This window comes from Heterocephalus glaber, unplaced genomic scaffold, assembly GCF_053883595.1.
Source record: "Heterocephalus glaber isolate CG9 unplaced genomic scaffold, H.glaber_assembly_v1.0 deba00001004, whole genome shotgun sequence".
Lineage (NCBI taxonomy): Eukaryota > Metazoa > Chordata > Mammalia > Rodentia > Bathyergidae > Heterocephalus > Heterocephalus glaber.
The window spans coordinates 10,240,939-10,251,482 of NW_028258179.1; the positions used below are offsets into that span (position 1 = coordinate 10,240,939).

Sequence of the window (10,544 nt, forward strand, 5' to 3'; positions counted from 1 at the left end):
TACTGCCCTGGACAGGAGGAACAGGGGTACTCAGTGTGCCCATTCCAGACTCTGCGGGCCCTAGAGGCGAAAGGGGCCAGGGGCTCAGACTCCACCCCACCCCAGGGCGTCTCGGTAGCAGATTAATTTAGATAGCACTGGACCAGTGATTGTACCGGCCCACCAGTCTCATCTGAGGCAGACTATCCTGGTACTCCTGGCCCCAATTTCCTTGACATTCAACACTTGATTATTCCTGCCAAAGAAATGGAGACCTAGATGTCTTCCAAAGGATGTTCCCGGGCCACAAGGGAAAACATCAAAACTCCCAGTTCTGTTCATTTTTATATTAAAGAGCACAGCAGAATTACGCTTATGCTGCTTCCTGTAAGGGCCGGCCTGGGCCCTGCTCGAGGCCTCAAGGACGCAAGTCAGAGGGCTCTGTGAAGCCAGAATGAGGGTCACCCTCTGCACCCACGAGTCAATGCGTGAGCTTGGCAGAAAGGACTGAAGACAAGGCAGGCGGGGGTGCCCAGAGCCCCCGGCTCCCCCATGAGCAGCAGGCAGTGGCTCCCCCTGTGGTCCACAGCCCCTTGGGTGCCCACTCAACTTCGATGCACAGAACATGGGCCTCCAAACTGGACTCCACTCTGGATGAGGTCCATTGCACCCAGGACACAGCACAGTGCGGCTGACCTGCGGCCAGTCACCAAGGCCCTGCAGGATGTGACCGGAGCCCTGTGTCATTCCTGCACCCACAGCTGGGCGGACAGCACAGGACAGACACCCAGAGGCTGGGGTTCCCGTCCCGGCTGGGGCTCCCTCACTGTGCAGCCCGAGGCTCAGCACACTGCTGTGTCCGTAAGCAAGAGAACTCTCTGGAGGTCACCTTCGAGACAGACGGCCCTCCTTCCTTCCCCAGCCTGCTCAGTGTCTGCTAACAGAGAGAGACCTGTGGGCGCCAGGCCACACCAGTGGCATGGAGGTCGCCATCACTCGGCTCGTGTCGTGGGTCAGGTCAGCTCCCAGCAGCCTCTGCCAGCCACCATCACACCAGCGTCTTCCTGGTGTGGTCCCGGCAGGCACAGGGCTATGCCACACCAGGCACCACACACACAAGGGAAGTCACACACTACCGTCATCACTTTACAACTCTGTAGAAAACAGAGACCTAGAAAATGAAAGAGAAGTTTCTAGACACAGGCAAATGATGTCCTTCCAATTCCAGGAGAGCACGGCCCTGCCAGAGAGCCCTCAGGTCCAACAGGACTCCACCACCGCTACAGGGGAATGGGAAGACGCTGCAGAAATGCTGGAACCAGGCACAATGTGGACAGCTACCTGGCATCAAGGAATGTAAATCTGTGTGCTGAACTCACAAGGGGTGCATGCATTTCCCGCAGTAAGAATCTAATGGACTAAAACATGCACAAGCAACACAAAACCAGTAACTCTCCTCTCTCTGACTAGGGAACAGGGGGGAATGTCTGGGTGTCCCTGAAACAAGCAGGCAGACCCGGGTAGCATGCAGGCTTCACGAGGGCTGGCAGGCCACCTGGCCATCACAGGGACACACAGTGAGGACCCCCACACTCCAGGCCTCTAAATCCTAGGGGAGACCCTGGGGCCACCTGAACTCGAGGTGTGCACACACTGCAGTGTTCCAGAGTCTCACCACCTGCATTGTTGCAACTGCCATCGGCACCTGACGAAAGCTAATGACTCCATGGACTATTCCTCATTTAGTCTTCATAACCCCTTGGGTCTGTCACTGCCACTGTCTTGCTCCAGGCTGTGTCTGCTTCGCTGAAATCTCCGTGACCACCACACGCAGGGACATTCTGCCATTCTTCCAAAGCTGTGAATCATGGCTAAATCTCATGAATCCAGGATCCCACAATGTGACATCATTATATTTCACTTATGAGGACAGGAGACAGTGGCACTTAAATGATAATACACCTGGCTACTAACAGTTGCTCAGAGATTTAAATGTGCCTTAGGATGAATGGCACAGTTCCTGAAAAACAGGCTGTCAGGATATGTCTCCTTTGTTAAGTCCCACTTTCTGCTTCAAACACTCAGAAATGGAATTGGGTGGCATGTGCCACCATGAATATTCTCCAAAAGTCAGTGCACCAGATGGTTAGCACTGAAGTCAACACACATCATCATGGGGCGTCCCATACACAGTGCTTCGTTAGTCTCTTCTGATACGAGCTGAGGCGTACCACCAAGCAGAGTCACTCCAGGTTGGGGCATGCCACAGGCAGCAGCAGGCTGGAGTCACTGTCGCTTACATAACTGTCTGAACAAAACATTCAGATGCTCTGACCCCTCACAGGACGCAGGTGCTCAGATGTAAAAACAAGAAGGATGCTTGCAAGGAGGGTGACACTTACTGCAGGCGCACAGCAAACTGAGCCACTCTGCTGCACAGGTCAGTTTGCTTAATGTTTAACAGGTGAGCGACCAACAGCTACTCCTGGGCTCAGCAGTTCTCAATGCGATCCACAAATAATGGAGCACTCCTCAAGGGAGAAGAGCGGAGGGTGGACTGACCAATGACTGCCACAGACACTGCTTGGAGTCCAGGCAGCCAGCCTGCTCACCGGCCGTGCCACCGCCCATCTGGCTCCTGGGCATACAGCACAAGTCAGACACCAGACAAGGCCAGCCTGTGGAGTGACACTGCTAGGTCAGAGCACATGGGACACCTGGAGCGCTGGGGGCGGGTGGTAGTGGACAGAAGCTGAATGACAGCGTCCTCCAGAGACTGCTGCAGTTCTGTTCTGTGAACTTCCTCTGAGCCCTCTCAAGAAGGCCCTTGCAGGGCTGGGGATTTAGCTCAGTGGCAAGGCACCTGCCTCACAAGCGCAAGGTCATGAGTTCAATCCCCGGTACCAAAAAAAAAGAAGGCCCTTGCATCCGTGCTACTGAGGGAATTTCTGTGATGAGAGACCCTCCCAGAACAGTCCCACAGAACGGAACTTACTGCCAGCCTCCAAGCAGCCCTGAAAACACACACAGTCTCCGAGCTGAGGAGGTCTAGACCAAGTCGCTGTGGAGATGTTCCAGCTCTGCCACGGGCCCCAGTGTGATCGACTGGAAACTCAGGAGGGCCAATTTCATGTGTTCGAGTCGTGCATGAAGGGCCCAGCAAGCTACAAGCCAGGCTGTCCCCAGGGCAACACTGTAGGGAGCCACTGGTCACATGTGGTTGTATAAATTAAAACCTAACTTAATTTCTTTTGCATTTAGTTCTACAGCTGCACTAGCCATGTCTGAAGTACCTGGTGGCCACCCCAGCTAGTGGCTCCCTCATCGGCAGTGTACCCATCATCATGTCCCCTTCAATAAAGTTCTGGAAAGGAGGGCCAAGGAGGCCTCTGCTTTACACTCTGTAGCCCAGTGTCTGCTCCTCTTCTTCCAAATGAGCAGGAAGAAAATTCCCAACTGTACTTGACTCAATACACAAACATGGAAGAGGCTGCACGGGAATGGAAACAGGACACAGTGCCCCTTCACCTCCAAGTGGGCCCCGAGGTGTGCAAGATACCCCAAATGCTCCTCCTGCTCTTCTCCTCCTCCTCTTCCACAACTCCTGCCTGACAGTGGAAAGGGGAAGCTCAGTTTGTTGTCATTCGCACTCTCCTGTGTCCCAGGCAGGCCTGCAGAGGCACCTGCAGGATCTAGGTGGCACCCTCCTGGGGTCGGGGCCTCTGATACACGCTGCCCTTGTCTCTGCTCCACCTCCCTTCATCCAGGAAGACAGGATCTGACCCTCCCCAGGGCCCAGACGGTGCGGCCCAGTCCTCAATGCCTGTCCTTGCCACATGGGCCAGTCACATTCCCATAGGGGCCAGCCTGTCCCCCTCCTTCACTCACTGGCCTCAGGCACCCTCTGGGAAGGGCACATCTCCTCTCTGCGCATGCTCTGTTCTGAAAAGTGTCTCACGCCACAGGCGGCGCTGAAGTGACACAGGGTTGGTGGAGTGCTTCACGGTGTGAGTGCTTCTCCCTGCTGTGCCATGTCCCTCCCACGGGGCGAGCCCCACTGGATTTGTCCCCTACCTGTCACGAGGAGCCTTGAGCCTGGAAGGAGCATGGCCAAAAGCCAGTGAGGCCAAAGCAGGCCTGCACAGAGGGCCCCTTTCTAACCCTGACACTGTCTCATTTGTTCTTCTCTCGAGGAAAAAGCAGAGGAAGTTGTGATCCAATGCTACCAGCTATCATGTGCAGTCACTGTGACGCGCCTGGCCACCCTGTGCTTCTCAGTCAGAAGCCTGCCGGTCACCACTGCTGAGGAGATGCGCCAGAGACCAAGGCCACTGATCTTTTCTAGGTCTCCAAGTCCTGCACTACCGAGTCTGGATAATTCCCTAGCCATGAAAAACAGCCAATCATGATGATTAACAGACAGCTCACCAGATCAGCCACAAAATACTCCTAATGCCATCGGGCTCAGCCTATGGGAGGAGGCTGCTCTCCTGTGGGCTCTACTATGTAACCTGAGAGCTCTCTCCCGCCTGAGAACAGCTCTCCCCTAAGGAGCACATGGGACACTGCAACCAACTGGCAGGGAGTGGTCAAAGCCCGGACCCAGTTATCAAAGGAAGCTCAAGTTGAAATTTCGAGGGATGCTTGGGCAAGTTCACATCAAAGTCAAGGGCAAGGCAAAAGTGGCAGCAATTTCATCTGGCTTCTCGAACTAAAGTGGTAAGCAAATCTCACAGTAGTGCCCCCTCCATGGAATCCTGGTTAGAGGACCAACTCTGCCTTCCTCAACGTGACTCAGTCAGCAGGAGGCCTGGGAAGAAACAGCTTCCCCTCAGAAGGGAAGTCCATGATTTTGTACCCCAAATTTCTCAAAGGGTTCTTCCCTATTTCCAGCTACGCAGTGGAAGGAACCAAGTTAGCAGACCTTTGGCAGCACCAAACCAGCCCCAGTGCTCACGCCCGCTGCCTGCCAAAGAGCACGGTGCCCTTCCCTGGCCTCCCTTGACCTTAGGACTGCCCTGCAGGAAAACCACCCACCAACCTGGTCCACTGACTCCTTGCCCCAGTCCCTGGAGCAGGTGCTTGCTGAGTGTCTGGGTACAGGCACTGACATTCCCCTGCAGGGCACATGGGGGCCGTGGCCTTTGCAAGGAAGGGCCAGGTCAGCTCGGCAGGGAGTGACAAGCACGGGCACTGCCTGGACACCGAGGTGCTGTGCGTCAGATCTGCCACCTCAGGTCACCAGTCCTCAGAGCTCTTCAGGTGGGAGCTGCTGGCACCTTGGCACAGGACACGGGGAAGCAGCTCAGAGTTCTGAGTAGGCCCTGCAAGGAAATGGAAACAACGCTCAGCTCCACCCCAGGACCCCTCTCACACCTAGCTTCCCAGCATGGACCGGGGTTAGATGGAACAGGAACAGGTATGAGGTGGCTTTTGAAAGGACAGGTGCTCAGGAAGCCCCGATGGCTTGAGGACTGGAAATGAGCTCTCCTGCCTTTTATCTTCTCTGCTGCATTTCTATCTGCCTCTCTCGAGTCTGGCTGAAAGTGTACTTCCTGTCCTCCTCAGGAACCATCACCAGCCTAAAGAACTCTTCACCCTTCTGCAGGCACCACTGGGCACTCATACGTGGCCTAGCAGGGGGGCGGGGTGCTGGCCCCAAGTCCTGTGGGGCTGGGGGGCTTGGCGCAAGCAGCCAGACATGGCAGGAACACCAACGACCTTTTCCATGTCTCCTTTCTCATGGCAACCACTGTGGTCTCTCGAACTCTTCTTGTGATCCTAATGTTTCCAGGTAAGTTCTTTTGAACTCACAGTTAAAAACTGACAAGTTGAGTTGTTGTCTCAAGTAAAAAATTCAAGGCAGCCCCAAAGGCTGTTGAGGTCATCTTTTTATTAATATATATATGTAAATATATACATATATGTGTGTGTGTGTGTGTGTGTGTGTGCGTGCGTGTGTATTTTTTTTCCTTTTTTTGAGACAGGGTCTCACTATGTAGCCCAGGCTGGCCCTGAACTCAGAGATCCTCCTGCTTCAGCCTCCCACATGCTAGGATTGCAGCCAGGTGTGCAAGGTTAACTTTAAAAACTGCTCATTTATAAGCTGCATCAAGCACCAACTACAGGCCTCGTCCCTCTGCCCTAAAAACAGCATGGCAGCTGCATCCTCTGAGCTTTCAGGTAGGACACGCGCTGGGAGCTTCTCTCACGGACTCCAGGCTCCCTGGCCCCTGCTAACACTCAGCACAGTGCCCATCCTGCCCCCGCAGCCCACTCCCAAGGCCGCAGAGTCAAGAACTGGAGCACAGCACAGCCGGCTCCTCAGGTAGCAGAGCCAGCGGGGCCAGCTGCTCACTCTCATCCACAGGGAGGGGAAGCTGCATGCACGCAAGGCCTGCAGCAAGAACCTCTGCCAGTGAGCGCCCGGGGCACGGGACGCGGGAATGGGACAACTGCAGGTACTTTTATTACACACTGCGAGGACTAAGTGAGAGAAGCCCTGGGATACAGAGCACATCATAAGCAGAAAGGATGCCAGCTGGTGGCGTGTGGCACTTGCACTACTGACACTGAAACAGCAGACTGACGACACAGGCCTGGCTCCCTCAGAGCTCCCATGAGGACAAAAGGTGTAACGTAAAACCCAAGAGCACCCACAGCCTCACGGTGCAAAGTAAACTGCTGATGTCCTGGCACACTTCTCAGGGTTCAAGACATGTTTTAAAGGGACCTGGGAGGGAAGAACAAACTACGTGGGTGGGAGGGGCTTCTCCCTGGGGTCTGGAGCCCTCAGGGAAGCAGTGACCCCTGGGCTACTTCAGCCGGCAGGGAGGAAACTGCTTCCGGATTGATTTGCCAGAGGCTGGGCATGACCGTGTGGATGTTTGCTGTCACACCGGGCAGCACTCCAGTTTCCATGTAGTCGTTTTCTAAATTTTGCAAACATATCCACATATGAAGATGTAAAACCCTTGGAGCCCAATGTCTCCGTGGTGACCCACGTGACGCAGCCAGGAGTATGCGGCGTAGTCCCCACCTTCCAGATGGACCACCTGGATCAAGGAGGAGCATCCAGCACTTTCCTCTGCCCAGCTGGGCTCTTCGTTCTTAAAACTTTCACGTGGGGCCAACACAGCCATTGCGGCCCCAGCAACTCGGCAGAGACGGTAACTCAGCTGAGCTGCACGGACACCCCATGTCCAATGGCTCTGCTTTGCGTTTCGCTGTCTCCATCTCGGTCTTTCATCTGAGCAGGCTGGGGGGTGTGCTGCACGGCAGGTACATGGCCAGCTGACGTCACCTTTGGCAAAACTCTTCCTCCTTGTGTTTTCAGGACAACGGCCAAAGAGCATTCCCTGCACCCCTGAACCGGACAGCTCTGCTCAGGCTGGTGTCAGTGGCATGCCGTGGGGCTGCCGCTCCTCTGTGGGCGGAGAGGACGGCCGGGTGCTGTGTGAGGTGTGTGCTGATGGCGACAGGGCCCTCACTTCTGCCCTCCTCTGAGAGGCCACTCTGTGGAGGCCCAGAAGGGAGGGCAAGGGGCTTCCCGGTGTCTCCTTCATTTCTTTCCCTTCCTTTTTTTAAATAAAAAACACTATTCCTGCATGAATCAATTTTAAAATGAAGGCAAAAACAAGTTCTAGAAGCTTCCAGATTTGAAGAAAGATTAAGAACCAAATCTGGTTCTCATCGTGTTCAAATATTTTAGGTATGTGCAGTTTAGTTTCATTAGTCACTGACTCAACTGGAGTCACATCTTACGCTCATGGACGAATGGAACTTGTCCTTCAAGTTTAGACATATCACATACCCAAACGTGCACCTGCACACAATTAAATACACAGAAATCTGTAAGGAGCTCTTTTTACTCCCCTCTGATAAGCACGACTGGAAACGATGCTATGTGAGCCATGGATCTAAGCAACATTTAAATCAACTACACAGGCAGCATTTACGGAGAAAGTCGGGACCACTGTTACTGCAGGTGTCCCGATGTCACGGGGCTCCCTCACCGCCGAAGTAAGCTCAGTGACCCAGGTGGCCTGGCTTACTGCACGAGGACAGCTGTCCTTCAGATCGCACTGGATCGCTGGCAGTCTCAGGGCACGCCGCCGACGTCAGACAGTCTTGCTTGGACAATGCTGATGTGTCTGTGTGTGGGGACCCAGCGTGCCCTAGCTGGCATCTTCCTGACTGATTCCATTTCCATTTACCCTCCTGTTATTTCCAGCATCTCATAAGTTTGGAATGCAGGAAAAGTTCACCTCTACAGTGACCATGGGGCTCATCAGCCCACCGGGGACAGGGGAAACCCTGACCCAGCTCCCTCAGGTCAGTGACCAGCACTGAGAACAGTGCCTTCCCAACAAGCACGTGGCCAGAGCCTGTGGCCGAGCTGTCACCCACACAGGTGCCAGCACTGTGTGGGGCACACCTGACCCGGGGCCAAGCCATCCTGTCCCACACACAGCCCGACATAGTCTCGTCTCCCGCCCTTCATGCGATGATGCAGAGTGAAAGCTAGCAAAGACACTCTTCACTTACACAGGGAGACACCTGCTGCATGTCACCCCCGGGGTTCCCTCACAGGCCCTGACCTGCCCCGGTGCAGAGCAGCCTGCCCAAGCCTGTGGGGTTACTGGTGATGGGGGCGAGGCACTGCAAGAGCCCGGGCAGTGACCACCCCCGTACCTTGGCCAGTTAAGTGTGCACCGGCTTCACATCCCACCCATCCTGCACAAGGACAAACAGCTCAGTGAAGAGGACTTTCCGGAAGGGGCCTGAGGGATGTATGGGAGGAATCTGGCCAGCGCCCTGGCCAGGATGAGCAGCACGGTCCTTCACATGCCCAGGAACCTGCAGAGGGCCCGCTTCTGTGACAACCTTTCAAGCCACGCTCCCCTTCAGCTCTGTTCTTTCTTTCCACCCTGGGTGCCCAGGACCTGGAAACCCTTCCATGCAGGAGGCAGAGAAGGGCCCAGGGCCAGTCCTTCTGGCTGGGTGGCCTCCATGCCCCAGTGACCATCCTGTCAGGGATGCGGGACCTGTGCAGGACCCCCAGGGAGCCATGGATCACTCTGAGAAGCAAGAAGAGGGGGACACCCTGAGAAACACAGGCTGGAGAGTGGCCTCCCGGGGATGCCTGTGGGTCAGAGGTGGGACCTGGTAGGGCAAGCAGATTCCTGAAGCTCTCAGAGGGCTGGGTGGCCCTGGAACGACCACTTTTCTGATGTCCCATACATTGTTTTTGTAGCTCCACACAAGGATCTAGGACATGCTGGTGTCATCCACAGACCTCCGGCACTCACATGAGGCTGTGCTTTCTGAGCAGTCCAAGGGCAGCACCTGCTCAGAACAGGCCCAGGAGCTCCATTTGCCCAGACAACTTTCTGAGCCCCACGCCTGCTTTGTGCCAGCACTGTTGGACGCACCACCCTCAGATTCACCTCTGGAACAAGCGACGGGCAGTGAGGATGTTCGAGTGTTTCCTGTTTCCCTTCCAGGGGCAGTGCTGGCCACAAAGACCAATAGCCCATGTGGATTTAGGAACTTTGTTGGCGCCAGGACTCCTGCCCTTCCCTTCTGAGGTTTGCCCGCAAACTGAACACACAACGCCTAGCAGCAAACACCCAGGAGCCGGTGACCACAGAGCAATGCACTGGAGAAGGCAAAGACGCCAATCCATGGATGGGCTGGACCCAAGGATGAGGGCCTAAGCCAGCCATTTAACACTCTTGGGCCTCAGGTCCCCAATCTGTGAGAGGGGAGAGTCATAGAAGTATGACCTCAGAATACTTAAGAGATGGCATGGACACATTCAGCAGGGCACGTATGCCAGTGGAAAGCACACCAGTGTGGGAGCTGGTGTCGCGGCAGGAAGGACCGCTGAGATGGAGACCCAGAGGGCTGGCTGCCCCAAGGCAAGTAGCAGCTAGGGTCCCCTCTTCCCTCCCTGAGCTGGGCCTGGGGACACAGGACAACAGGATGACTTGAGTGGCATCTGGCAACAGATTTTCCTAGTAAGAATTCAAAACTTGCAAGGGGCGTTGATGGTCTCCAGAGGGAAGGGTCTGCAGCCAGTGACGTGCACAGCCTCCCTCCAGGGCCAGTGATCTTTCCTAACAAGCGAGGAGCCACGCTCCTCCTCTGGCTGAATTCCAAGTTATTGTTCATGTTTCACAGGGCCAAGACCCATGTCATTTGCAGCCCAGGGTGGCCCAGGCAGAGCCAAGTCAGCATGGCGGGTGGGGGTGCAGTGGCCTCACCTTCCTGCTGGCCCAGCGGCCTGCTCACCACAGATGTCTGGAGTCTACTGACTCTGGAGTCCAGATCCCACTGAGATCTGTGCGCCAGCAGACTGTACGAAGAGCGGTAACGTCACACGTGATGGTGTCACCCTCTCCTGCCACACCAGCCACCACACTAAACTCGGGTCCCCTTCACTTGAGCCCAAGCCCAGCCAGAGCCAGTGCCCCCCCCACCCCTGGTGCTAAGTTTCAAGGTTCTAAGCTGATTCTAGATAACAAGGCACTTGGTCACTGCACAATTACATAATGGCACAG

At 55.3% G+C, this 10,544-nt stretch overlaps 1 protein-coding gene across 11 annotated transcripts in view; it reads right to left on the minus strand.

Annotated features, from left to right (window-relative positions):
* Hdac4 (histone deacetylase 4) overlaps positions 1-10,544 on the minus strand; it is a 258,092-nt gene that overhangs the window by 175,078 nt on the left and 72,470 nt on the right. The window lies entirely within an intron of this gene.